Source organism: Hirundo rustica, chromosome 9 (genome assembly GCF_015227805.2).
Source record: "Hirundo rustica isolate bHirRus1 chromosome 9, bHirRus1.pri.v3, whole genome shotgun sequence".
Lineage (NCBI taxonomy): Eukaryota > Metazoa > Chordata > Aves > Passeriformes > Hirundinidae > Hirundo > Hirundo rustica.
This window is the reverse complement of record NC_053458.1, coordinates 13200845-13228502: the sequence shown is the minus strand read 5'-3', so window position 1 is coordinate 13228502 and position 27658 is coordinate 13200845. Positions and strand designations below refer to the sequence as shown.

The following is a 27658-nucleotide window of genomic DNA, read 5'->3' as shown; positions in this document are numbered from 1 at the left end:
CCACTTGCAGCTGACTAGGTAAAGATCACTATTTGGTGCTTCCCGTTCCTGTATAATCAGTCATCCACAGATATTCCTTAGTGGAAATGCAGAGGAATCAGAGAGCATTTTTTGATATCAAGTGTTACTGGTAGCTTATCTGTCATTAGTATTAGGCGTGGCGCAATCCCCAGCAGGAGCCGTACTACAAGGTAACAGTATTTTCCTACAGGTACGTCAGCATTTTAGGTGGACACAGGATGAGCAAGCGCTTGCAAACACATAAACTTTTTAGTTCAAATTTCAGTAAAAATTTATGATTGTGTTTCTGTGCTCTCTAAATGTCAAACAATTCTACTCTACAGTTATTATGATTTACATGAATTTATGACATACTATCTAGAAATGTATTTCAAAATAAACTTTGATAAATATTTTGCCTAACTAGAGACTTCTCTCTCCGAAGCCCATAAGTGAAAATTACGGGCTTTTAAAAAAAGCTGTAATTCAAAACTGTAGCAAATTTTCGTCATCACAACTACTCTCATTTAAAATGTATTCATCAAAATGTCATGTCTACATATCACATTTCCAGAATAAAACCAACCATACTATTACATACTATTAACCATAAAGACTATGAACTCCTAAGAGTATACTACCTTGCTTATTTAAATTTTATAAGGTGCTTCCTTACTAGAAACTAGGATTCCTGAGTAACCCCCTTTCCTGACTTTACGTATTAAAACTGGTAAGAGATAAATAAAACATTGAGAAAGCTTCTGAAGTGATCAAATAAGAACTAACTAAGCACACTTTGGTTTTTTTAAAGCCTTCCTCTTGCTCATTTTAAGACGGGAAACACCCAGAAGCCTGGTGTTAATGTCTCTGCTGATTGTGAAAATTGCAGCAATAAAAACTCCAACTGCTTGTTTTAAATTAAGACTTGCAAGACTACATGTGAGATCTGTATCTTTACATTAGTTTTTATAACATTTGGAAGTTTGGTTGCCTGCTTTGATGTCGGTCTATTAATGAGCAGGGGAGCCAAAAGCCAGAAAAAAAATGTTTACTGGAAATTCTCAAGTCAAAACCTGAAGTAATTGGTTTGTTCTACCCCACATGATTCAACATCCTGATTCCCCCAACCACCAGCTCCCAGAGCTATCTGAACGTCTACGCTTTTTTCCTGTTGCCAACACATAGTAACCCACAGTGATTGAAAATGGCAGCTGAAGTGCTGCTGCAGCACATTAATTTTTCTCTAAGTGGTCCAATTTTGTCATCTGAATGTTGAAAATCTTCTTTTTCTACTTTTTTACGTTTAGAGATTTGTCGAATTTGGGGTTGCCATCACATGAACCAAAGTGCAACATTTCCAAGGCAATTTTTAGATTATCCCTAATAGCTGAAAGGATAATGCGCTCTCTTTATAGCCCTCTGCATTCAAAGCAGACTAGTTAACAGCAACTTAAGTGTGATAATGGCAATTACATCAATATGCTCTTTTTACACCACCAAAAGATACTACCTCAGACAGCTGAAGACATTAGGTAAATAAACTGCTGGAAATTACCTGAAAGTAATTATGCAATTTTAGGACCACTAAATACATCTATTTACAAAGTGCCCAAACACCCGTGTCCATAAAAGAATAACAGAAATCTATATAAATTACTTGATCAACTGCAGTGTTTTTCTCCAAGACATACCATATATACTCAGTTCCTTCATTACATGAAAGGAAATTGAAGCCTGAAATTGAATATCCTACTCTAAAGGCACATCACTTTCCTGGCAGCAAAAGAAACAGCCCCCAAATGGTGAACCAGAAGCAAAAAAAAAAGAAACAAACAAACAATCACACACACTGCCCACCCCCCCCCCCCCCCCCCCCCCCCCAAACAACAGACCAAATGCTACATACCAGTAACTTAAACCAACTTTTCAAAGACACAAAATACGTGTTTCAGCATCTGTGTCACTCAAGTAAAAGGTTTGGAAAGAAGCAATAGGCAAGGAAAATTTAGGAAGTTGCTTTTTGCCAGAGATATAAACCAGAATACAGTTCCCAAGAAACATCTGGTCCCTGGAAAAGGTCCCAACTTATTGATGGAAACTGGATTTTGCTTGGCTTTTGGGTTACTGGATTGTGAATATTGATTTGCAAAGGTAATAAAAGGGTAGGCCAGGCCACATCCCCTATCAAACTCAAGAAAATAGTAGCAAAAGAATAAAAAACTATGAACATGTAGTCTCGTAAAACAACTTGCAATGAGATAAATGTTCTACACAGCCACCAAAACAGCACTCCTGCCAGAGCTGGTTTCAAATTATTTATTATAGGGTAATACTAACCACAAATTAAGTTATCTTAGTAAACACAGTATCACTGATTAAATGAGATTACAAGAATTACTCATTTTCACTTTTTCTAGAATGAAAAGGAAATGGAAGCATATGGCCGGTGGTGATCAAAACTTCTTTTAAAACTCTCCATAAAAATATCTATTATTCTAGCCTACCCACCCATTAAGGAAGGAAGCATATTTGTTTCAAAGGCCTGGAACCGAGAGGTCTTTTATTACAAGATTTCATTTGTTTTCTGAAGTAATTAGAAGGTCTTCCCCATTCATCCCTCCACACAGTAACGTGTAGGCCATAGCCAGAGCATAAGCGCGGGAGAAAGAGCTCTCTAAACCCCCCTCCCAGAGAGGAGGAATCAGAAACCACGCCACAGTGTCTGTCATAAAAGGTCACTTTTTTTACTCGGGACAAACCATTTAATCAATAGAATGTAATTGTCCGAGTGCTCGCAAGGGCTCTGCAGCAGAGGGACCTTGTTTTTCACTCGCATAATTGCAAAACAGCAGAAGTTCAGAAACATAACCCAAATCCACCTCCCCATTTTACCCCTTCACAATTCCCACTGCCCTTTGGGCCTCTTCTTGGAAGCAAATGGAAGACAAGCTGAAGTTTTCTCAATTGAGCCGGAGCTAAGAAACCTTTGATATGCTAATACCCTCCTTCAAACGGTAAGAATTCACACTTGCATTAATTCAAACAATTTCTGCAGAATGATGCGAAATGGCACCTCTTTTCGTGGCAAGCAACAAAAGGAGGGAGCCGGGGCGTCTGAGGAAGCCAAACAGCAGAACATTTGTTCCGCAGGATTCCTTCCGTCGCGCACAGGGGCATTTCTGGGCAAAGAAAACACACCTGAGCACCAGCAGAGCTCTTTACTTTCTGACAAACCGCGCTCAAATCCCAGCAGGGCCGGCGCAGACTAACAACAAGATGTTATTTTTAGAGCCAGACACAGCAACGGTGGCTCATGACACACTGTTTTCTGTCTCCAGATGGCCCCAGATTTCTACATGTGAAAATAAATAGAAATTAAAAAAAAAAAAAAAAAAAAAAAAAAGAAAAAAAAAAGAAAAAAAAGTTGTTCTCACCCCACAGCCGACAAAGGGTAATTTATTCCTCTTCCCACAGCCACCCCCCCCCCACCTCGCACGGGCTGGGAGCCGGGCGCTCGGCAGAGTTACACAAATAAACCCGCAACAGGTAATTATTTAGCGAACGGATGCAACTTTGCGCGGGGCGCGCCGCGGAGCCCCGGGCCTGCTCGGCGGGCGGACCCGGGCCCGCAGCCCCGCGGCGGGGCGGCCAGCGGCGGCGGGCGGGGGCCGGGGACCGCCGCAGGTCCCTCCGCAGGGCGCGGCGGCGGAGCGCGGCCGTTCCGCGCGGGCGGAGCGCGGCCGTGCGGAGCGGAGGCGCCGCCGCGCCCGGAGCCGCGGGCTCACCGAGGGCCACATCGCTCCCGCGGCGGCGGCGGGCGAGGCAGACCCTAAAGTAAGCGCATCCCCGCCGGCGGCTCGGCAGGGGAACGTCCAGAAGTCAGGGAGCAGGCGCCGGCAAGAACGCGCGGCGGGGCTGGAGCGCGGAGCTCCGCTTACCTATGTCTGGGAGCCGAAGGCGGGCCGGGGTCTGCGTCCCCGGCGGGACCCGCGGTCCGGGTGAGCCCGCCGAGCGCGGGGCTGCGGGAGATCGCGGCGGAGTTAGTCCCGGGGCCCCGGCGGCGGCGCGGGAGCGGGCGGGCGGGCGGAGGGCTGGGGCGGCAGCGGGCGGCAGCCGGCGCTGCGGCTCGGAGGGCTGGGGCAGCGCAGAGCAGGGGCGGCTTCTTCTCCACGCAGCCGGCCGGGAGGGTCTTCTGGGTCTAAGTCAACATTTTCCTGCAGTTCCCCACACTCCTCTCCGCGGCAAACGAGCGATGCAGCCAGGCTCCCGCAGGCACGCACGCAAGAAATAAATTCAATTAAAAAAAAAAAAAAAAAAAAAAAAAAGCCGAAATGGAGAGGAGGACGGGCGCAGTGCAGTGTGTGCGCCCAGCCTCGGGAGTCCTTTCTATGAAGCGATCAGGAGGCGACGCCAGCAGCTGGGGCAGCGGGGAACAACTCGAATGTTACAATGGACCCCCTCCTCCGTGTCTCTGTCGCTCGCACCGACCGGATTCACATCTCCCGGGATGACATTCTGGCCTCTGGCGGAGTGCGGGGCCGGCCCCTCCTCGGATTTTCTCCTCTTCCTCCCTGTGCTGCTGCCCCGCCAACGACTGGAGATCGGGCGCCGGGCGCTGAGCGAGTAACGCGCGCGGTAATGGGAAAAACGCAATACATACACACACACACAAAAAAAAAAAAAAAAGAAAAAAATCCCAATGAATGTATGGCAGCCTCTCCGTGCTCGTGCACCGCTCCGTCTGCGGCTGGGGAGCGCCAAGTCCTGACACGGACTCTCCGCCGGCTCTGAACTGGAGTCACCTCCAGCCTCCTCCCCCTCCAATCTCCACCCCTTCTCCCTGCGCTCCCACCCCTGGGCTCAGCTAATCATATAAACATATTATCACGTAGAGCGGCATCGGCGAAGGACAAAAATCTCTCCCTTCCTGTCTTTTTTCAGTGCCCCCCCCCCCCCCCCCCCCCGCGCCTTTCATTCATTTGGTGGGGGGGGCTGAAGGCTAAATAGCGGCCGCTCGGCACCAGAGGCCGCGCAGACCGGCTCCGCGCTGGCGCTGCCCGCGCCGCCACCGCGGATGCCGAGAGGCGCGCACCGCCGCGGAGCCGCTCGCCCGCCGCCGCGGAGCCGCTGGGCGCCCCTGCCCGGCGCCTCGGGCCCCGGCGCTGGCCGGGCCCGGGGCCTGGGGCCTGCCGCCGCCCCCTCCCTCTGCCTCCCCGGCGGCTTGCAGGCGCGCAGGCCGGCCGGCCGGAGGCGTCCCCGCCGCACCTTGGTGCCCGTACCCGGCCGCGCGGCGATGCCGCGCACCCCGCCCGGTGCGGGGGCCCGAGCGGGGCTGCCCGGCCGGCTGGGCTCGCCGCGCCGGGCCGGCTCTCCGCACCGCACCGCAGCGCAGCGCAGCGCCCGTCCCCCGCCTCCCTTTCCCCGGCGTCACCCAAAAATCGTTCACCGGCTGGGCGAGCAGCGAGGGAGGGCAAGCAGGGAGGGAGAACGGGGGGCGCCGGAGCCCCAGCGCCTTCAGGGCTCCGCTGGTCCTTTCCTTCGCTGCCTCGCACTGACATGGCCCGGCTTCTGCCCGGCAGGGACGGCGCGCCGAGGCACAGCGATGCGTTAGGGAAAACATGTCAGGGCAGGGTAAACAGCACTTGGAAACGATTTAAAGGATACTCGGTTGACTCACTGCTGCGCTCGGATGCAAAACGCAGTCTAGTAGCGTTGTTGCGTTCTCCCAAAATCTCCTCTTGGAAACCAGGTCTGGGATTTCAGTGTTTGGGTTTCTCCTCTGTATGGATGCAAAACACTGAGGATCCGCTCTGACCTTTCGGGATGTGCAGCACGGGCAATTCCCATCTCTCAAGGTCAGGGAGAAGCAGCTGGGCATTAGCGAGGGCCGGTGCCAGCGGGGGGCGAGGGCCGTGCGCGCGTCCCACGCTCCGCGCCAGCCCGCGGCTGCGGCGACCAGGGGGAGCGACCGCCGCGGTCAAAGCGGCTCGGACGTGACCTGGTAACTGCCCCCTCCCCTTGTTTGGGGGTTTTAGCCATCCCCTCCCTCTCTGCAGCACTGAAATGAAATCCTCTCAACTGTCTCTACTCACGAAATCGCATGTGCCAGGCAGGACCACTTAGGGCTTGAGCAACTGTTTCAGGTCCAAAGCACATTGACAGTCCAGAGAACAACAGCTACGCCACACGGGAGAATCAGGATCATTACCTTTGTTAATGGTCATGATTTATTCTTCTACTTAATAGTTTTGATGTCTCTGCATACCTGTGCAATTAGTGTTTAGGAATTGTACAAATGTATTAAGAAAAAAATGACATGTTAAAAGGAGACTGGATCTTAAAGACCTTGCAATATGGAGTAGTGAGAACCATAGAGCTGGTCCAGGGCTCTTCCAAACCACATTAAACTTTCAACAATGCTAGCAAAAATCTTGGGGATGAATATCTAGAAGTCACTGAAATATGGACAGGCCATAGCCATGCTGATCTTCCTCAGTTCAGGGTGTCTGTCCAGGGGACTGGGGAGTGGAAGAACAATCTCGAGGTTTTAGGACCAGAGGAAGAGTTCTGCCATAGTGAGCAGTGCACCTTCCTGAGACTGATTTCAACTGGGTTAAATCTGCAAAATGCCCCGAACAGAATGGAAGGACAGATCATCTGTCTAGGTAATAGTTTTGTACCTACTGTAGATAGTTTAAAGTATGGGTTTCTGTGAGAGCAACATACAGCAAAAGAGCAGAGTCTCTATCAGGTTCTTTGTGTATTCCTAATATAGCCAATTGCCCTTTCTTGCTATCCTTATATATACACCTGTATAAACCCTAAATAACCCCTTATGCATTTCTAATGGAATTAAATTATACAGGCATTTTAATGTATTTTATTAGAAGCTGATTTTCATTGAAAGGATTGGATGCATCTGTTACAGAAACATGCTTAAAAAGAAGGTCATAGAAATATAAACATATTGACTTGCTATGATTTTACCAAAGTTTTAAATTGTATCATTAACAAGTTCTTTTCTTTCTTTTTCTTTCTTTCTTTCTTTCTTTCTTTCTTTCTTTCTTTCTTTCTTTAGGGAGGGAGGGAGGGAGGGAGTGGAGGGAGGGCGTGGTATGAGGAGGGATGGAGGGAGGGAGAGGGAGGGAGGCGGAGAGGCGAGGGAGGAGGTGATAGCGTATGTGATCGCTGCGTTCTTCTCTTCTCTTCTCTTCTCTTCTCTTCTCTTCTCTTCTCTTCTCTTCTCTTCTCTTTCTCTCTTTCTCTCTCTCTCTCTTTCTCTCTTTTTCTCTTTCTCTTTCTTTGTTTTTCTCTTTCACGTAATTGCAGATAAGCAGTGATAGCCCTGAGCTGACAGACTTCTGCTTAGTTGATGAGAACAGGATTTAGCCAGAAAACTGTCGATAATACAAGAATTATCTGGGGTTGATGATTTTCCTTTGAGAGGACATGAGAGAGAGAAGTTCTATTTGCAACAAAAAAAGTCTGTTGGGTTCTCTAATTTTTTTTTATGCCCACAAAAAGACTGAAAAGAACTGCAGAACTAGGCTTTGTGCTAATATTTGCAGAAGTCAAAGTGAATTCACCTGTGTGGATTCAAATGTAGGACTGAAGTTCATTTTCCCTCTTTTCATCAAAAACCTCTGGAATCATATTTCTTTCTACATGCAGAGATGGAGTTTTACAACTCTTTTACAATGGCAAGCTGTAAAACTGAGTTTTAAATAATTGCTAGAAATGCAGAGACCTTTTTAGCATTTGTTTCGAAAACACATTTCCATTAATTCTCATTAAAACTGCATTAAGATGTAAGAATACCTGGCAGAGGTGTATATTGTTTTGGCAAGTATAATACTATTATTAAAATGATTAATCTTACTTCATATGAATCAGCATATGTTTCTTTAAAAGAAAAATTGTACACACATGTATGCATGACATCCTTAAATCTGATCCTTTAGTTTTTAGTCAGCCACAATTATTGTCAGATTTTAATATTAAATATGTAAGAAGGAATTATAACAAATCAAGTTCCTTTCCACCATTATGACTTCCTACTATTTGCTTTTTGACATATTCCTATAAAATATGAATCTTATTCCATACAGACTCCACAAAGAAGTACAGACAAGTATTTTCCTTAAAAATCTTGCTTTGCTTCAACAGTGCAAAATATCTAGCTTGAAAACACAAGAAGAAATGTTATATTCTTATCAAAATAATTTGCAATATTTTATCCCCACTCTTTAACTAACATTACATTTGTAATCTTTCATGCTAAGGTGTATATTCTGTATGTATTACTCTCCAGTTACTTTCATGAATCTGCTGGATGATGTCCTTGAAAAACTAAAAGCAAATCCATAGTAATTTTTAGTAAATAATCACAAAAATTGTGTATCAATTAGCATTTCCAGGGACTATGTGTAGTAATTAACAACTGGAAAAGATTGAACTGTCAGCTGTGTACTCAGAAGAGATGCATCGGAGAAAGATGATTTAACTTGTAGCAAAAAAATTGGTCAAATTATGATGTCCGTAATATGATCTTAGAGGCTGCTCTAGCTTTTTTTTTTTTTTTTTTTTTTTTTTTTTTTTTTTTTTTTTTTTTTGGTCATAGAATTTCATTTTATATCTGCCTATTCCTAAAAAGGTTAATTTAAAATGTTTCAATACCTTGATAAATAATATTTTGTATTGCCCTAAGTGTCAGTTCTTCCATGAGAATGGTTTACACAGATTTTATGCAGCCTATTTTTTATTACTGGAGTTTTATGACTGAACTTTAAATACTAGTGACTGACATTTCCTCTTATCTGTCTGTACTCCTGTGAATAACTTATCAATGAACCTGTAATTAGATGTAATGTTGGCAAAGACTGACAGAAGAGGTAGTAAATATATGTATGCATTAACATCAGCTAAAATTGGTGCACTGATATAAAGACACAGTTTAATTGCTATGATGTAAAGACTTCATTTTTTCCCGTGGAAAAGTAACAAGCCATTAAATGATTTTACCATTTCACCATAAAGCAGAAAAGAGAAAAATTTATTTGTTTTAGTTAGGAAAATCCCTAATTAATTTTGCAGGCAAATTTATACAAATAAACTGTGAATGATACAACACATAATAGGAAATATGCAATGTATTGCCTTAAAAGTTTGGAAATATATCTTGACAATTACCGGTCTTTTAAACTAAGTAATTGATTTTAGTGTCACTTGGGGAAAAAAAAATGAAACCCATCAATAAAATAAGAGAATTCTGCAGCTGTTCCTAACAAATAAATGTAATATGAATTTGCATTTTGCATAGTTTACTTCAGTAATCAATTTTAATGACTCATAATCTATATCATTATTTAAGAACTGACAAAATCATTGACTTACTCATAACACTTGCTAATTGTTTTTAAAAATAAATTCTACACATGACTAAGGAAACACCCATTTCCACTTGCTTTATGTTAAACCAACATCTAACCACTCATGGTGATTTCATTCAAAGAAAACAGAAGGAACACATTAGCTGTGTGGTTAAAGAGATTGATGGGCTTCAAACATTTTAACCATGGATGGTTTTTTTCCAACTGTAGAGACGCATGTTTTTAATTTAAATAGCTTTGAGAAAATGAAGATCATTTTATTCTACAAAGCTGTTTTTTCTGGTTTCTTAGAAATTAATTTAATTTTGTTTAATTAAGTAATATTAGAAACAACCTTGTTCAGAGAAAATGCAGTATGAAACAAAAGCATGTGTATGCCATATTAACTCGTATTCTGAAATCAAATTTTTGTCTCACATTAATAAATTAGAAGAGATCAATGTGATTTTTGCCAGTGAATCTGGATGCAGGTTTTTATGCAGTATTTTGCAGATACCTCTCCACTCTCTGAGTGTTTGCGGGAGCAGTGGTGCTCAATGTTACTGAAGAAATCCATTCCTTTGGAATTCAGGTATTTTGGATGTATGTCGGTGGAGAAAAGTTTACAGTTTTATGCTGCAGGCATTTACAAAGGCCAAAGAGTTTTCAAGACTGAGCTGTTAGGAGTAACATAGCAGGACACATTAAAAAAAAAAAAAAAAAAAAAAAAGAGTACAATTCCCTGTTTTCATATGAAAAGCTCAGCACTAAAGCTTAAATGATCATACCAGGAAAGGAACTGCAGTGCTGAGCTTTTGGGGGAAGAAATATGTCATGAGGTCCCAATTCTCCAAATAAGTTTGCACATTTTAGGTTCCCTTTTCTTCAACTGCTGTATCTGTGTAGGCACACGTTCTGCATTTGGGAGGCAAATAAATGTTTTGGTTTAGGTTTTTTTTTTAAGGAGGGAAGCCCAAGAGAATACTAAGAAATTAAATAGATTTTTCTATTTAAAATAAATGCAATTTTGCAGGGAGATCCTCCTCCCCTTTACACAACTATATTATAAAATTTTCCATGACTTTGCTCAATCTCTGTAATTTGCAGTAAGAGAAGTACCCCATGACTCAGACTGGCATGTGTGGTGGTCTCAGCATATTCTCACCATCTCTTCTTACCTCTTGCAACCCTCCTGCTAAATATAAAAGAATGTCAATAATTTGCTTTATCAAATTCCAGTTGCACCTGGACTCCAATCTAAGAACTTATGTTTATTACATAATGCTTTTAAGTATCATATTACCTAGCTTTCTAGACAGTCTTCTGTTGCTTCTGTATCACAAAATGAAAGGTAATGCCAAGAAGATAAACAAAGAATTTGCAAAGATGAACCATTACATTTGCAAATATGAATCCATGAAGGCTTTTCTCTTCTTACCCAAACACCTCACTTAATCTGCACTGTTAAAATCCATGTTCTTGATGGAACAGACCAAGATTTGAGGATATGTACACAGCTTCACAAACCCATAAAGATTTAGATGCCTACATTGGGAGTAAGGTTAAATTTATGTTCTTGAGAAGTTATGGGATAAAATACATCAAATTCTTGGACCACCAACCAGAACTGAGGTCTCCCCATTTCGGCTGATTGCCCGAATCATTAAGCTACAGAGTCATGTTCCCTCTGGTGTTCTCACTTTCTAGCCCAGTGAATCATGAATCATTTTCTGCCTGGTGCAGGACTTCAACAGGAGAAGTGGAAAATATTTCCATCTCCAGTCAGGTTGTGGGCTAGAGAATTGTTTGGTGAGAAATGTGCATTTCAAGCAGAGCAGAGAATGGACCCTGCTTCATACACTGGACAAGTCTCTAGCTGCTAGTTGTAGATTAAAGCCTTTAAAAGAAAGGGATGGCTGCTGCTGGGTTTAGTGGCAGACTAACTGCACTCATGGGTATCAGATGCTCTTAGTGACTGTCACCTTAAACTGCTCAGCTTTGGTTTACACAGAACCTTAGCAATAATATAGGTGCAGAGCTCCTTAGTCTGGTTTATCTTGACTGAAACAGTATTTGGCATGATGAGTATTACAGCTGCAGGAAAAATTGATATAAAAAACATAGAAGTGCCTGTTGAACAGAGACATCTTCCCCAGGTAGGCAACATTTAAGCAGAGTAGTCTTTAAACTTAATGGCTTAAATTCTTTCCATGTTTCTCTTTAGGAGTCAAGTTGCAGAAATTCTATACACTGCCTACATGAAAACCTGGCCCTTAGTCATAATAATCAAGTTGAGAGATATGGTAATAGGTTATGAACAGGAAAGGACAGGGTGCTCACAATCAATCACGAACAGAAAAGAACCTCCCACTGGGACTTCCTCACCTCATGATTGCAACTTTCAAGTTTCCCTTCCCAAAAGACGGGGCACGAGAGCCATATTTGCTTCCAAACTTGCATAACACAGTTCCCTTTTGCTGTTTTCCCTGTGTCTCAATATCTGTTATTCGGTGAGACCAAATTAATTAATTTTCAATTGGTAGCTTTAATCAAGGCAATGTTAGTTGTGCTTTACATGCAGTTATCTGGTTCTACCCATCAGTTCCTCATGCCAGTCTGGAAGCGCTTTAACCTCAGTTGATTGGCTATACTTGCTTTGATTTTGTTATGTGGGTTTAACACAAGGACTTGGTCCCTTATCTTTTTTTATAAGATTATATTTTTTTCCTCTTGTTACTGATTGCCATTGAAATGGTGAAAGTTACGTGATTGGCTCCCTCTGGAGCAGATACCAAAGATGCATCATGGATCACTGGTCAGAGAGCCTAGACATAGCAGCAAATTCAGTCTCCCTCCCCTCCCCACCAACTTTGCACAGCGGCACTGCTCTGCAATCCATCTCAGCTGACATGAGCAGCGCATGGAGACGGAGACCCACATTTGTTTCCAGGCTTACATCTTCTAGTTCACATTTTGTTGTGCTTGTGTTACATTGCCAGGTGTAACTCTGGTAGTTGTAAAGAACAGTCATTTTCCTTCACCGAAACCGCCTATAAAAGCCTCCGCTTTGGTAATGATTTGTTATATATTACAAACACCTGCAGCACGGCGAATTAATATCACTAAGTATAGGGATCAAAGATATTCCACCTTTTTTTCTTTAATTAAACGATCATTTACTTTTGACAGACCTCAATGTTTTTGACAAATAGACTTGAATCTGATTGAAGGTATGGCTACGCCTTCCTAAAAACACTGCAGTCAAAGAATGACATTAGTACCATGCTCCTGCTTTGAGGAACATCAATTGACTGCTTATTTCTACTGCTAATTATAAATAATAAAATGTATTCAATAATTGATTAAGATGCTATTCTTCACCTCACTGTGAGCACTAGCTGCTGTTTTTTGACTACTCAGCACCAAAATGTAATATTTTTGTATTATATCTGGTAAATCATAGTACTACATTTAATATATCATTAAAACAAGACACTTAAACTTTTATTAAACACTTGGAAAGCAAAGTGATAACCCCATATTAATTTACACAGAAATGGCAGAATTTTCTGCATATGCAAGCACTGAATATTACTGAAGAATAAACCACAAATTTGCATTGCACCATGTAGATACCCAGTTTCACCTTTCGGTTTTCTCTTCCCGTTGCTCTCTATATGGCTACGTCAGTTTAATTTGCTTTCATCAGAATTTTTGTTGACAGTAAAATTAATGTGCAAATTTCCTATCAGTTGTATATATTAATATAATTCCCTCTCAAATGCAGTTCATTGAAATTAGCTCTGGTAAAAGGTGGGATACATATTCATACAATTATTTACATAAATCTCATTCAGCTTTATGCACATAAGCTTTAATGCAAAGTATCTACTACTGCAGGTAATTTTAGCACAAGCAAAACAGCACGTAAGTGGCATTTGACTTCCCAAAGATTGGGTGTCTTTTAATAAAGAGATTATTTGAAGAGAAAAAAAAAACTGTTAGAAGTTACATCTGTGACATAATTTTTTTACATAAAAACTACTGTCTTTACAACAAAGAAAATGTTGACAATACTGATATGTTTCTCCCACAAAGCACACACTGTTGGTTCTTTCCAAATTACATAAATTGTGCACGATGCCTCTTTTGTGATCCAGTGTAAGGTATTAATAAATGAATAAACTTTCCAGTAAGTACTTTATTATGAAGCAACTTATACGACAGAGTACACAGTAGACCAAAAAGTAAGTTTTACCAAACTAAGTATGTAGTGGGAATTGATTTATGCAGCACAGCAGTTTTATCAGTTCTAATGTCAAAAATATCTTTAAAATCAGTTGCAATATGTATATTGATCCGCAAATTATTTACCTGGATTTAGAATGCTAACTATAGGAAAAGCCATTAGGTCATTATCTACATGAGTTTAGGGAACTCAGGCACCATCTATTCCTTGCTGTGAAAGGCATTTGATACTAGAACTACAAACGGGAATCTACTACGTGCAGGTGCAGATTCTCGTTAGCGATGCAGCTCTGTTTGTGTAAGTTTTCCTGGTAAACAGAGGAGCTGCAAGGTCACAAAACCGACAATGGCATATCTCTAAGAAACTTGGGCTTTACTGATTAGACTTCCAGTTTTTTATATTTCCTTGAGCATACTGCTGCAACACATGACTTACAGCAGTCTCTATTTTTCACAATTTTCCAGTTAATGAAAGTAATGTTTAAATACTCTGAAGTTAGATTATTAACTTCTACAAAATAGAAACAGATGTGTGTCTCAGTATGCCATTAAATTTATGATTTACATAGTATTCTTGAATACAGCTGAGCAGAGGCCAATGATTCTAATTTGCTCTAGATTTACAATAACCTGATCTGGTTTTTGTAAGTACTGAAACACTTTAAACAAAATTAGAAAGCCGTTGTGCTTTGTGTGATTAAAGATGCAATTCCCTTTAGGGTAATGAGAAGAGTTAGAACATGTTTCTTTCTTTATGGATGTTTCTATTATAAACACGAGTACCATACATTATGTATTTTTTGTTACTATTTCCTTGCTTTTAATTATAAAATAAACTGATTGAGTTGTACTGGAGTTAAAATGAAACAATGCCAAAATCTGGCTAAAAAATGCATACTGAGGTTCATAAAAAATCCTTAAAATTCTTCTGAGGGCCTTAAGATATTGCTAGAAAAATACTAGCTCCTTATAAGTTTGCAGAATCCAAAACATCTCTGTGATTTTAAACTACACAGTTTAAAGGAATTATTTAAAAAGCTAACACATTTCTCAGCTTATTGAACTATGTTAAGGCACAGCATTTTACAGGACAGAATGTCTGCGTATTCACAGCATTTTACATCTGGAGATACAGATTAACTGTATCTAATGGCAGAAATCAAAACTGGAATGAGTATTATTGTTTAAAACAAAGTGTATCTATGGGTAAAGATCAAGTTGTGTTGTTGTGATACTGAACACTTAAGCTTTTAAAAAGAGTCAAAATGAAATTATATCTATCAACATATAAGCAATGCAAGAAGAATACCCTGTGTATGAATATTTAAGGTCCATTTCAAAGATTCTGAAAATCGGAAGCTAGGCCTATAAAGATGTATGGATTCAATGTTAACTGGAAATGAGGTATTTCCAAATTGTAATCTATGACTCTGTGGTCAAAAATGTAGGTCATTTAGCATTGTAATTAACTGTTCACAGGGAAGGGTGTCATAGCAAGGAAGTGTATGCATCCATTTAATAGGGACTTTTTATAAGAATTTTTAAAACTACTTCAACTATTCCTTGCATATTGCACCCCAAAAATCAAATGGATTTTATGAATGTAGAAGTACTGAACTAGACATTTATTTTACGTAGTACCTGGAACATAATATTATTTCACGTATTATTTTATTCATTTGCTCTTCTACATAATGCATTGAAGATAATATAGGCTCAATGTTATATACTCATATTAAATCATACTACAATATATGTATTTATATTTATCTTTACCTCTGATGAAATGTTTAATATTATTAATCCTTTCAGTTTAATTATATATAATTAACCATCATTAGAACAGGAGCATTACCTTTTAATAAAAAATTAATGATACATTTACTCAAGAACAGGATCAAAATGCCACACACAAGGATGACGTGTGTTGAAAGCGATTGAACGAATTCAATTTATTTGGTCACTCACTCTTCCAACGCACTTAGAGGTTGCCATCTGTGCTTCACTCCAGAGATCTCCAGGGGTAAGCTCCCACACTCCTACACTCTACACTGGCACAGACGGAGCTGCCAGCCCTGTGCTCAGCCTGCCTGCTGCTCCAGGCTCAGCCTTGGCTTTGGGCTCCCCCAGTGCTCCTGACAGGGATTCTTGCACTGAGCCCCGCGTTGCTGTAATGGAGCGCTGGTAGAATTCCTGACCCGGGCAGACTCACGTGCACATATTTAAGGATAAGGATCGATTGGGATTTTTTTTCTGGGGGAACTGGCAATGGCAACTGGAATGAAAAAATGGTAGGAGAAAGATTTTTCATCATACATTGAGGCTGAAGTGCCGCATGTAACTGGACAAATTTTGTGGTTTCCTCTGAACTTTCTGGGAAATTTTTCTGTTAAACACACTATTACCTACACACGAGGCATCAGGCTGACAACAAGAGATTAGCAAACAAGGTAATTAATTCAATTTTAGGTTGTGTCGAGGGAAGAATTAGTATTTGAGAATTATTTTTTTCCTTCCTGAAAGAATGAGTATGGATATAAATTATTGCTGGGAATGAATGGCACCAGGACATCAGAAGTTCTTACTTCTCACCCATAACATAAGCTGAAGCCCTCTTCTGCAAACACACAGGTCTAGGTCAGCAAACTTCTGCTGGACCAAGACCATATCCACAGTCCTAGAAATACTTATTCCAAACAACAGTACTGATTAAGAAATCACAAATATAGGGAAATGTGTCACCTTCTATTAAAATTAGTGGGGAGTTTTGGAGAAGTTTTTAATTGTTTTGGTAAATTCTTACTAACTCACTGAGGCCCATATTGTGCAATTGTGTTTGCAGCAAACTGTTCTTCAAGAAGCCCTATGTGATTAACTTGGGAGGCTGGAGGTAAAAACTACAGATGAGAATTCCATATGTCTGAGACAAAGCACCTGAAAGGAAAACTTACATTTTAATGACAGAGCATGGGATGGCCATTATAGGAATATATTGTATTGATAAAATGGGAAAACACCTGGTCAACAAAAGTTTTGCAATATTTTTTTTGTATTAGTTATTTTAAAGTCATATTAAGCTGTCAGAAGACTTTGGTTCATTATGAACACTCCGTTTCTAAAAGATGCTCAGTGAGTCTGGATGCACTTAGGATAATTTATTTTCCAATCAACTCTGAGTTGCCCAGACCTACTTCTATTGAAGTCAACTTTTATTTTTCCAAAGAGAATTAAATCAAGTTTAATTTTGCTTCAAAAAGAATCTTAGTTAGGTTTCTTAATTGTCAATTTTCTTCAAATAATTATTGCATGACAAAATTTTTAATAAATTAGCACCCAATAAATTTTGTGATTCCTTATATTAAAGCCACCTCTAAAAACATTTGGCTGGTGCAATTACTCAACAACTCACAATAAGTGGGAAGTTCAAAACTGTTTATATTAGTTCTTAACCTTCCTAATAAGGTTTAAAGATATCTTATCTGAAAATACATTTAAATTTCAAAAGAAACTGTATTTTAAATGTTTCTGTGGCTGGAAGGCTTCATACATTGAAAAAAATATTAACTAAAAATACAATGAACTTTTTTTTTTTTTTTTTTTTTTTTTTTTTTTTTTTTTTTTTTTTTTTTTTTTTTTTCCAGGAGTGCTTCATATTAATATTGACACGGGTAAGACACTTCAAAAAACTTGAAAATTATAACAAGGCCATTTTGCAATGCTCTTTTGTTGAACAATGAAAGTGTGAAGAGAAGAGCAGATTTGGACTATTCAGTTCCTGCCACGCTGATCACTCTCTATTGCATAAGATTCTGGTCAGAAAGTTTTAGTGTCTCAAATCTATACACTTTACATCTATACGCCCTTTTCCAGAAAATGCCAGAATGGAGATTCCAGTAAAAACATGCAGGAGAACTTTCCACCTTGTGACAAGACTTTTTTACTTATGAAAACCCGTCTTTATTGAAGAGCTGCTGTCTTCATTATTTAATTTCTTTGTGGAGCTCACAGTCAACATGATCCTGTTGAGTTTTTTATTTAATATGTTTCAGAGCACAGGACACCTGCTGACTTCTTTAATAACGAGTTGTCCTCCATTGGCTTATATGTGAAAACTGTTCAGCAGAGGCAAGTAAAGAACAACCTTAGACATTAAGACTGATTCCATTAAAAAATAAAATAAAACAAAACCGTGTCCGGCCTCCACATCCGAAGTCCCTAAAATATATTTGCAAGGGCTTTTCACAGCATGGAATTCAGGTGGATTATTTTTTTTTTAATTGAATTCTGTTCTGTGTAAGTGCAGTCAGTGGAATTCAATTTCCACGTAGGCTCCCAGGAAACAAATACATGCTAAGTATTTTTATTGCTAATGTCTTGGATTTAGTTTCTTAAGTATTATTTAGATTTGACTGTGGACGGAGTTGCTAATGTTTACCTTAACACAGGGTTCTGTGACTCTCGTTAGAGAAGGGGCTCTTTAAAAAAGAATTGGCTGAAGCACGGAAGTTTAACAATGAATAAATTCCAAGGCTTTGTATTGTATTAATAAGGATCAAATTCTACTTCTTTGTACAAATCCTATGAATTTGATGGAAAATCTCCATACTCCCAATTCAACCTATCTTTTTTTTGACCCACTTTAAAATATCTTCCCTACTTTGTTGGAAGCCTTTTTCACACCTTGTTAGAATTATGGAGTTACAGTGTTACAGATGATTCAGGGAAGCTCTACACTCAGTCCTGCAGTTTGTAAGGAAATAACCCACTAAGATCAATGAGCCCTGCTCTTGCGTGGATGGTAACTAAAACAAAGAAACAAGACTTCGACCAATTACTTTATCTTAATTGGCCTTTTTCTGCACTCATTCACATTTCTCCCATAATTCTTTCCCTTCTGCTGAAACACATTATTTCACCACAACTCACAGAACTCAGGTGATGAATAAAAAGCATCGCTCAAATGAAAACTATGCTCAGCCACTGTTAACTCACACCCAGAGTCTTCTTCAACAGAGTGTTTTAAAAATGCTTTTTGTTTTACAACTATAAAGAAAACTGTTGACTGATAAGGCAAACTGTTAAAACAATTAATTGGTTTAGGTTTTTTATGTTAACCCTTTATTTTAGTCAAAGAAATGAACCAGCAGTTCAGCCTTGTTAATTATTTTATATTACAATCAAGAAATTAAGTAGCCTTTATCTACCCTTGGTGTTATGTGAAGGATGTCTGATGAAGGCACACGTGCACCCACATCAAGTTCTGTCTGAGAGCTTAATCCAACGTATGCCCGAACCCCTATTAGAAAACAGACTCTGCTTGGTTTTAAATCTGCTCCCCTTTTCTTTAAGAGGAAATCTCAATTAAGTATATTGACTACTATATATAGTCTATATTATCATTATTTCCATGCTTCTCTATTAGTTATTATCTATTGCCTGTTTGTATTATATTGTTGAAAAATCTTTAGGTGTTGGGTGAGTGGAATTATTATTTTGTAATTAAGTATTTTTAATAGATAAGTTTGTTGATACATGTGTAAGGTTTATTAATACTTTTGTTAAATTTGTCAGGAAATTAGGATATGGTAGAGATATATGGTTTTTTAAAATCCATCTTGTAACAACTTGTGCACATAACCTCTTTTCAATTTCTGCTTACGAGTAATCATTTTTATATGTGTTTAAATCACATTTCAATTTTCTGTAGACACAGTTCTTTACTACATAACATATACCATTGCTAGTTTTAAAAATATGTTTTCATTATTACTTTGTACAGCAGAGACAAAACAACAGCTCCTCTGCAGGATGATAGCAATGGCTACAAAAGGATTCAAACCAGGATGAACACTGGAGAGCACACAGAGCAAATGGCAAACCTATCCCAAAGAACTTCTGTAGCACTCCCTCCTTTTGAAATTACACGCCTTTAACTTTCCAGTCTCGATGGGGGTTGAATGTCATGGGAATGGGGGGAGGACACGAAACCTCACAGAAATCTCCAAGCTGAAGTCCAGCAAACCACCACCACCATTTCAGTGAGTGATGCAAAAACGGAGACATGGGGCCACTGTGTCCTGTACTTGCCCGTGAGCAGAATCCACCAGAGATGCGGGATGAATTTAGATCTGGCAAACGTCAGGCAAAAATAATTGTGAATACAGCCTGTCTAGGGACTGGTGTGGGATTCAGGCCTGATTTCAGGCCCATGCAAGGAGGTGCAGGCAAAGTGGACAGGGCAGGCTCTTGGTCCTTGCCCTTCTGTGCCATTCCCACAGGCAGCTGCACCAGGATGGCCTCACTCTCCAAAGATGTTTTGTCACAGTTCCTCCTCCTTTTACTCTACTGTAATTCTGTATGGTGTGGCTAAGCTGGTCACAGCTGATAAAATGAGACACATTTTTTTCACTTCAGCTCATGTCTCTTCTTCCTGTGCTCCATACAAGTATTTTATAGCACATGAGGAAAAATGTTTATGTACTGTCTAAATCAGTCAGTCTAAATAAAATGTTAAAGGTGACAATCTTTTTAAACATTACTGATCGTTACTTACAAAGCTATATTTTAAAATTGTGAAAACAAATGCTTTGACCTTGTGAGCTGTGGAAATATTTAAAAAACAAATCTGCTCTGTTTTTTTGCCTAATACTTGTGATTTGCATAGTTGAACCTTGAATGTAGTCATAAATAGCTGCAGAATCCATCTTGGCGTAATGCCCAGCAATGTTAGGGTGCCAGACAAAAAATCAGGGTCAGCCACTTACCAAGTAAGTCATTCTGTCTCAACAAGGTGATGTCTAACAAAGAAGCTACAAGGCTGAAGACAGCTAACATATTCAGCTGCTGTTCAGAAAGACAAGAACTTTTCATTTACCAGGATAATCTACTACTCATAATCAGTACACCAAGTGAACTCCCTCTTGTAAAAAAGAGAAAAGCCCATCAATTGTTTTTGCTAATTAAGATGGATATTATTCCTGTGAAATGAACCAAAAAGTTCTGTATAACCAGAATCCCAATAGAGATCTATAATCTCAAAGAATAATTGCAGAGTTTTAGATGAGAAGAAAGTGAGAACTATTTTTTTGTCTTCTTCAATTTTTAGCTGCAGCTGTCTTCTGTGTGTTAGTGGGTCTTTTATGCTCTCAGTTAATCTGACATGACTTTCCAGATATTAAAACTTGTGGAATTAAAAATTTATGACAAAATGTTTATATATTTGATGAAATGCTACCACAAAATGGCACATATTTAGGAATAATTTGAGGTAACAGATAATTTATTAACATGTATAGAAAAAGGTCCATTTTTAGATTAAAATCGAGTGTTATGACTGCTCATAATGTGCACTTAATCTTTATACATTAAGCAGAGGTAGAGTTAGAAATGAGAAGGTAAGTGTATTTTCCTAAAGTGATATTAATTATATATTCAACAATTTATTTTATTCTATGATATTTATCTTGGTTTTAAGATTAGAGAAAGCCTTGCCATGTTGAAAGGAAGTAATGTGACAAAGCTCAGGTTCCCATTCCTTAAACAAAAGATACCCAACTTGAAAATATATTTGTATTTGAAATAATATTTACATAAAGGAAATCCATAATCAACAGAGTAACCCTGGACTCCTGAGCAGGTCAGAGAAAATTCATTGAGGCATACATGGTTATATGTATAAAAATTAATTCTACCCAAAACAATCTATTACTGTCCTTGTTGAAGTAACTCTTCAAGTCCAAGCCTGAAGAGCTGAATACATTCGTTTTCATGAAAAAAATGAAATGCTATGACTCTCTTCTTTCCTTCCCCCCAGCCTTCACAAAATCAGCCTCAGGCTAAAGTGGTTTTAAGTAGACGAAAGGTGCTGGTAAACACTTAACTTTGACAATATTTTTGTCTAATGAACTTTGCAGAGAAGGGTGTATGCAGTGCAAGTGTCTGTGGCTGCAACCTACGTACAATCCTTGTGCCCAGGGCCCATTGCTAATAGGCAAATATACACAAAAGAGGCAGGCCCTTTGATGGTTTAATCCCAAACATACTTAACGGCCACACAGTTAATCTTTTAGATTAAAAATTACTCTTGAGTTCTTCTTGAACATTTTTATGTTTGTGGATGAAAGAGGTTAAATGCAGTTCTAATGCCTGTTTGGACTGTTCTTTTATTTTTCTTTTTAACATGACCCCACCCCTAGCTTAACATAAGATTTCCCTTTCTTTAATCAAGATATGCCCCTGAAGGATCTGCAGGCATGATTGTTCTAAAATGCCCCATTCTTTCCCACTTAGCAGGGAGGTAAAAGTGCATTACAGACCTTGCCAAAGCAGAGCTCACTGCTGTTATCAGAGGGGTAGAGCTCCAGGTCAAACCCAAGTGCATCAAAACAGCTTCACCTGCAGGTTTTACTTTCCTAGAAGAAAGTTCCAAAGAACAACTAACCCTCCACGTTGATCAGAAATAATTCTTAAAGGTCGTCACAAAACTTGTGTTTTGATATTGGTTTTCTTGAACACTGGCAATTTTGATACTGCTTTTATCAGATATAACAAAAATCAGTCCCACATATTTTAAATCATTGTTTTAAGCTCTGATGCATTGAATTTTGTGAATAATATAAATTTTTAAAGGAATGTTGAGGGTTTTTTTAGGGATAAGATGGAAGATCTTTCAAGTGTAACACTAAGAAGCACATTTTAAGTCAGAACTTGTGCTCCAATGAGATGTTTTTCAAGTAATATTTCTTTCCACTTTAGCTACCACGGTAGTTTCACTTCCTGATGGTTTTATGTTGATTTCAGACTACATTTTTATGTAGGGGGAAAGGATATTTTTTGTAAAGTGAATGCCCAAGACCTGTTGGAAAACATTTCTCCTTAGCAATATACTCATTGGTTTCAGTAGTTTGTTCAGAAGTGGATGACCTTTACACACACAGTATGATGAATTTTTCTTTATATTTGACTGTAAAGATATTATGATCATGGAGCAAAATAAATACTGCCTTTTTCAGCCATAAAAAAAGAAAAAGAATGAAAGATGAAACCATCTTTTTAAAACAACATGATAGAATGCAGAAGTTATATCTATGTTTGTAAATTACATACTTTTAAATTCACACATACAGCAAAGCTCTAGTGAAACATAAATAAAGATAAATTTTATACATTTCAAGTAGTAACACACTATGAAAGTCACCTCTTTTCAGCCTAAATATGAGAGATAGTTATGTTTAAGGGAATTTATACATTACAAATAGTTGTTATTAGAAATAAATAGTTGAGTATTCTGTGGTCATCAGCATTTCCAACAAGGATGTTAAATCCTCCCATATTTTCTCTTGAATAATTAACATAATGTTCTGCAAATCTTTTCTAGGTAGCTTACAGGATTTGAATATTCAAATATTTTCAGCTGTATAAGCCATATAATTATGAAATTGTACAGTACAGTTATTTCTCAAGCAATTTGGCAATCCCTTCTTACAAGAATTTACCTTCTGTTCTGTGTTATCAGGAACAGAAAAAGCTTTTTGCTTACCATTCTGGAAAAGATGGAATTCATCATTCTGCCATAAAGACCCTAGAAAGCAAAGAAAGTGTTATTAGTTATTATATTCTTATCTGCAGGGATTCTAACCGCCAAACAGTGCATCAACATCAAAACAAAAAATGAAAATACATGTTCAAATCATAAATCAATAGTTTAATGCAGTTCCAAATATGTATGACATGTACTTAGCAGGTACATATCTGCTAATAATATATCTGTGTATATCTGCATGGTATTCACAAAATACAGACACAGGGTCTTGGCATCCAACTTGTGACTGCATTTTAAAAAATAAAACTGTGGGCTTGCTGTCACTCTGCTATGGAGTGGGAGAAAACATGAGCATAAAGGGTTATGATCAGAAGAGACAATTATCAATGACATGTCAAAGGCTTTATTCCTAACTCGTCGAGAAATTTGTGTTAGTATTGAAAAAATTCCATTACTATTAAAACAATTAGTCAGCCTTTACATTTTGCTTCAGAATAATATTGCTCATGAGTTCTAAGTTTGCAATGATCAGACTGGTGTCCTGGGGAAGTACTGAGTACACCCCACACCTCATCAGCATGCTTTAACCACGATGTGAAAATGAAAGAATGGATACTAGTTAACTCTCTTCACTTCCTTCTTTTCTATGATCCCTTTCAGTCTGTTTTACACCTGAAATCATGGCTATTCTGTTTTCTTTAGAAAGAAATGAATCAGTGCTACCATTCCCTGTACTAAAGGCAGAAGGGAGAGGAAGTGAGCACTTTCACTCAGTACCTACACAGAGACTTCTCTGCGATTTCATGTGCTATACCAATTGTGCACTTTGAGAATAAAAAGTTTTCAGGATAATAGGCTAAATTCTGTGATCATTTCTCACACAGAATACAACTTTAGTGCTGCTGAAATGGTACATAATCTGCCTCATATATAGTTTTCTGAGGCAAAACAGTTTTGTGCCAAAGAAGGAAGAATGCTTACAACCCACTTATTATTCGTAACTGTTTTCACTGTTTGAGAAAATTAAATCTTTAAATAAACATGCAAGGGAGAGAATTAAGGAATTTAATTAAATATTATGTTGAGAAAATGTTACTAGAGCCAAGAGACGCAGTCATAAGGCACTTACAAAAAAAAATGCTGAGGTCTACAAAGGACTATCACCTTTAAAGAGGAAAAGTGAGAACTCAAATAAATGACAGATCAATTCCAGGTTCTCACCATGACCACTTGTACCACTGGATGAACTATAGGTATTTAAAGGTAAGGGAGACTCCAGATAGAGAAGAATTCCACAGTACAGTAAAGAAGTTATTTCCGTTCAAGGAGTTTACCTTGGGCAAAAAGGGAGTTTCCCGGGCGTGCAGTGCTGCAGAAATTCAGACTTAATCTAGGTTGCACACAGCACAAGAAATAGGGAGCCTGGCTAAAGCTCGTGTAAATTAGAACAATCCCCGCGGGCTGCTCTATTTCACATGAGGATTCATTGGCCTGCAGCAGCCCTGAATCTCAGCATCTACAGAGGTGGTGTAAAATGCCTCCTTTGCTCCATTCTCCATGGGCTACACTTCTTCAAAGTGCTCCACATCAGATGTAGCACGGGATATTTCTTTTGCTCCCTTTAAAACACACAGGAAAACAGGATCCCTCTCAGCCAAACAAACACTATTTCACGTAGGCTCAAAACAAATCCTTTGAACATCTGTTTCAGTGGAGCCAAGTTCCCACACCAGAGATCTCTGCTCAGCCCTCTGAGTTTGCAAACATGCTGTTTGAGTGAGGTACACATTTATCAACTGCCTGTCTGGGACTCTTACTAAAAAAAGTCCATTCATTTCAGCAAAGTAATAATCCCTTTCCTCCACGCAGCTTTTAAGTCCCCTTGCCACAAAGTTGTGATATTTTTTTTTTTCCCCCAAAGCTATTTGTAAACCAATAAAATGTCACTACTTCATAAATGAACAAAAGCTCTCATTGACTTCAAAAGGAATTATATTCGCAAAAGATTTTGTCTTTAGTTTTTACCTGCTTAATTATTAGGATTCTAGAACGTGACTTAGTGTTGTAAGACTTGAACTGAAAATTGTGGGCCTGTCCCTACCTATCAGCCAGGTATGCAATCCACCAGGCTGATCCATGAGTTCTCCAGTACTTTCACACAAGTATCCTCCTGAAGGCATTGCAGCAATGTTTGTGCTTACGGTTAAGTATATGTTTTAATGTTCTACTAAATCATGGTTTAAGTACTTAGATGTTTTCAGATGAGCAGAGCAGCTGAAAGTAAGTTTAGTGTGATGGCTAATGTATGAACTCTTTGGACACAAACAATTTTGATTAATAGGTTATTTGCTGCTATACAGAATATGGAATTATTAGTTTAGAAGAAGTGAGTCAAGGCTTCTCCTGGATTTTGTTTTCACTGGCCGAAATAAATAACTGTCTGGGTATGTATATGATCTCCCAGCTCTCAAATTTAAAGAAATGCTAACATGTCTTGATCTCCTTTCTGAAAGATCAGATTTGTCTGTTTAGGTTATAATTGTTTTCAGTGCCTCTGGTACTGGCCTTACGAATGTCAAAACGAAAAAAATCAGCCCTGTAGTTCCTGTTTGCTCACTCCAGGTTTTTTTTTTCATTAAACAAAACTTCCCATTTCTTATCATGGGCTCCTGAAGAGGGCAGCACGTTCTAGATATTATTGAACTGTAAGCTTTGAGGTGACAGCCTGGGTTTTACTGTACTGCACACGGAGGAAGGGTGAATAAAACTTTCTGGATTTGCTGTGTACATGCTTCCCACAATACAATAAGTCAGCAAAAGTCCTCTGCTTTTGACCAAGGTCAAAACTGTATTTGATTATTAAAGAGAACATTCAAATTAGGAACCTGAAGCAAAGTATTTAAAAAGAGAGCAACAAAATACCAGCAAGGAGAACTTCCACAAAGAGTATGTTTTATCTTTAACATTGTAGATAACTTTTCCTATTGGCACTACATTGACTATCAAAACTACTAAAGGGGTTAGATTTAATTATCTCACTTCTTTGCACATTTCATCTCAATTGCTATGGCAACATTCAGTTGCCTGAGCAGCAATGTACACTTTAATCAGATATTTTTTCACTCATTTCTCTGTGCACCACAGCAATGTAGTCAAATTTACAGCCAAACCCTGATGCATCTGATAACACCTCTTAGGAATTAATGGTTAGGTTTCCTCTTCCCCTCACCCACAGCCACAAATATTTCTAGAGTTTTGCACTCCGATGACAAAAGCTTTAGGAGTTGGAAAGTGTGTGTGCTTCTCTACCACTGTTTCTTCCCCACTTCACTGAATTTACATTGTCTTCTGCCACCGCTCCCTTTTCACAAGGCTTCTGCTTACTCGGGAACTCTTCCCATCAAGCAATGGGCAGGTCTTCTGGTCCCTGCAGGAACCCTTTCAGGGCTGACAACAGGAAACATAATAATTGGGCAGACAATATGGTTCCTCCCATATTCCACCCTGCCCTGAAAAGCTTTTTGTTGGATTACTCAGCCCTGATTAAATGCTTCGTCAGAGTACATCATAGTTCTTTAAAGTTCTTGGCCCAGAAACCAGGAACATGGGCTAAAAGTAATTACAAGTGATGAGCAGATAGTAGGGACTCCTTATTGAAATGCAGACAGTAAAAAGAATCAGGAAGCTACAAGTAGATGGGGATTACTAAATTCAGGTTATGGGAAATCTTGATATTTCTGACACAGAATATCGTCTGTTTTGCAAACATGTCACCATCAAGGTAAAGGGCAAACAGAGATAAGCTCCTAATGCTGCCTTAGTGTCCATTGTGAAAAACATAGACATGCATTAGAAGGATTAAATTTGTTTGGATTATAGTCAAACATTTAGGAAAGAGAGATAGGCATAAAGCATTAAAACGTAATTCTGCCTATTTTGAAGATAGACTAGATAGTAAATTTTGCTTTTTTGTATTAAAGAAAATATTCTACACTGCTTTTTGTTCTACATGTATTTTTTTACAGCTGTTCATCTGTTTCCATGTAAGCAACTATCACAGCTCACTTTTTAATAAGGTCTCAGATTACTGCTGTCTTAAAGGTTTTTGGAAACCCTTGGTAGGCACAGAGTTGTCTTGGACCATTTTGTTCCAGAGAAGTATAATGGAGTCAGAGTCAGAACCACTCCACATCCTGCCAGTGATAACAAAGTCTCATCAGCCTCCCTGACCATGTAACATGAACTCACTTTCTACAGTTAATCTCTATCTGAGCCATAGCAGCTTTTTTAGAGGCTTCATAACTCAAGATACCAAAAAATATAAAGCATCAGTTTATTAGTAAAATACAGGAAAATGTAAGTTAATGATACATGGGATGATTATTATGGATCTGGGGAGACTTTTCCAGCTCTGGTACCAAAGCCCAACAGTTGCAGGCCTATGTCATATGGCAGCACTGTATCCCAATCAACCAGTGAAGCTATTTTTTCAGGATTCTGA

The 27658-nt window shown here is 39.1% G+C and overlaps 1 protein-coding gene and 1 long non-coding RNA gene across 21 annotated transcripts in view; one reads left to right on the top strand and one right to left on the bottom strand.

The window, feature by feature from the left end:
- ADGRL2 (adhesion G protein-coupled receptor L2) overlaps positions 1-23196 on the bottom strand; it is a 176487-nt gene extending 153291 nt beyond the window's left edge. For 17 of the 20 annotated variants that reach the window (XM_058421843.1, XM_058421831.1, XM_058421833.1 and 14 more), the window contains exon 1: positions 23155-23196. The gene's annotated coding sequence lies outside the window, so the exon portion shown is untranslated. Of the gene's footprint in view, positions 1-3938; positions 4051-5677; positions 5851-23154 lie in introns of those variants that run through there. The other 3 variants (XM_040073547.1, XM_058421832.1, XM_040073531.2) reach the window with 3 other exon arrangements.
- Positions 15617-19664, top strand: LOC131378611 (uncharacterized). Its single transcript, XR_009208142.1, has 3 exons — positions 15617-15639; positions 17258-17284; positions 19396-19664. It is a non-coding gene; the product is annotated as an uncharacterized LOC131378611 (long non-coding RNA).
- Positions 23197-27658: the final 4462 nt, after the last annotated feature.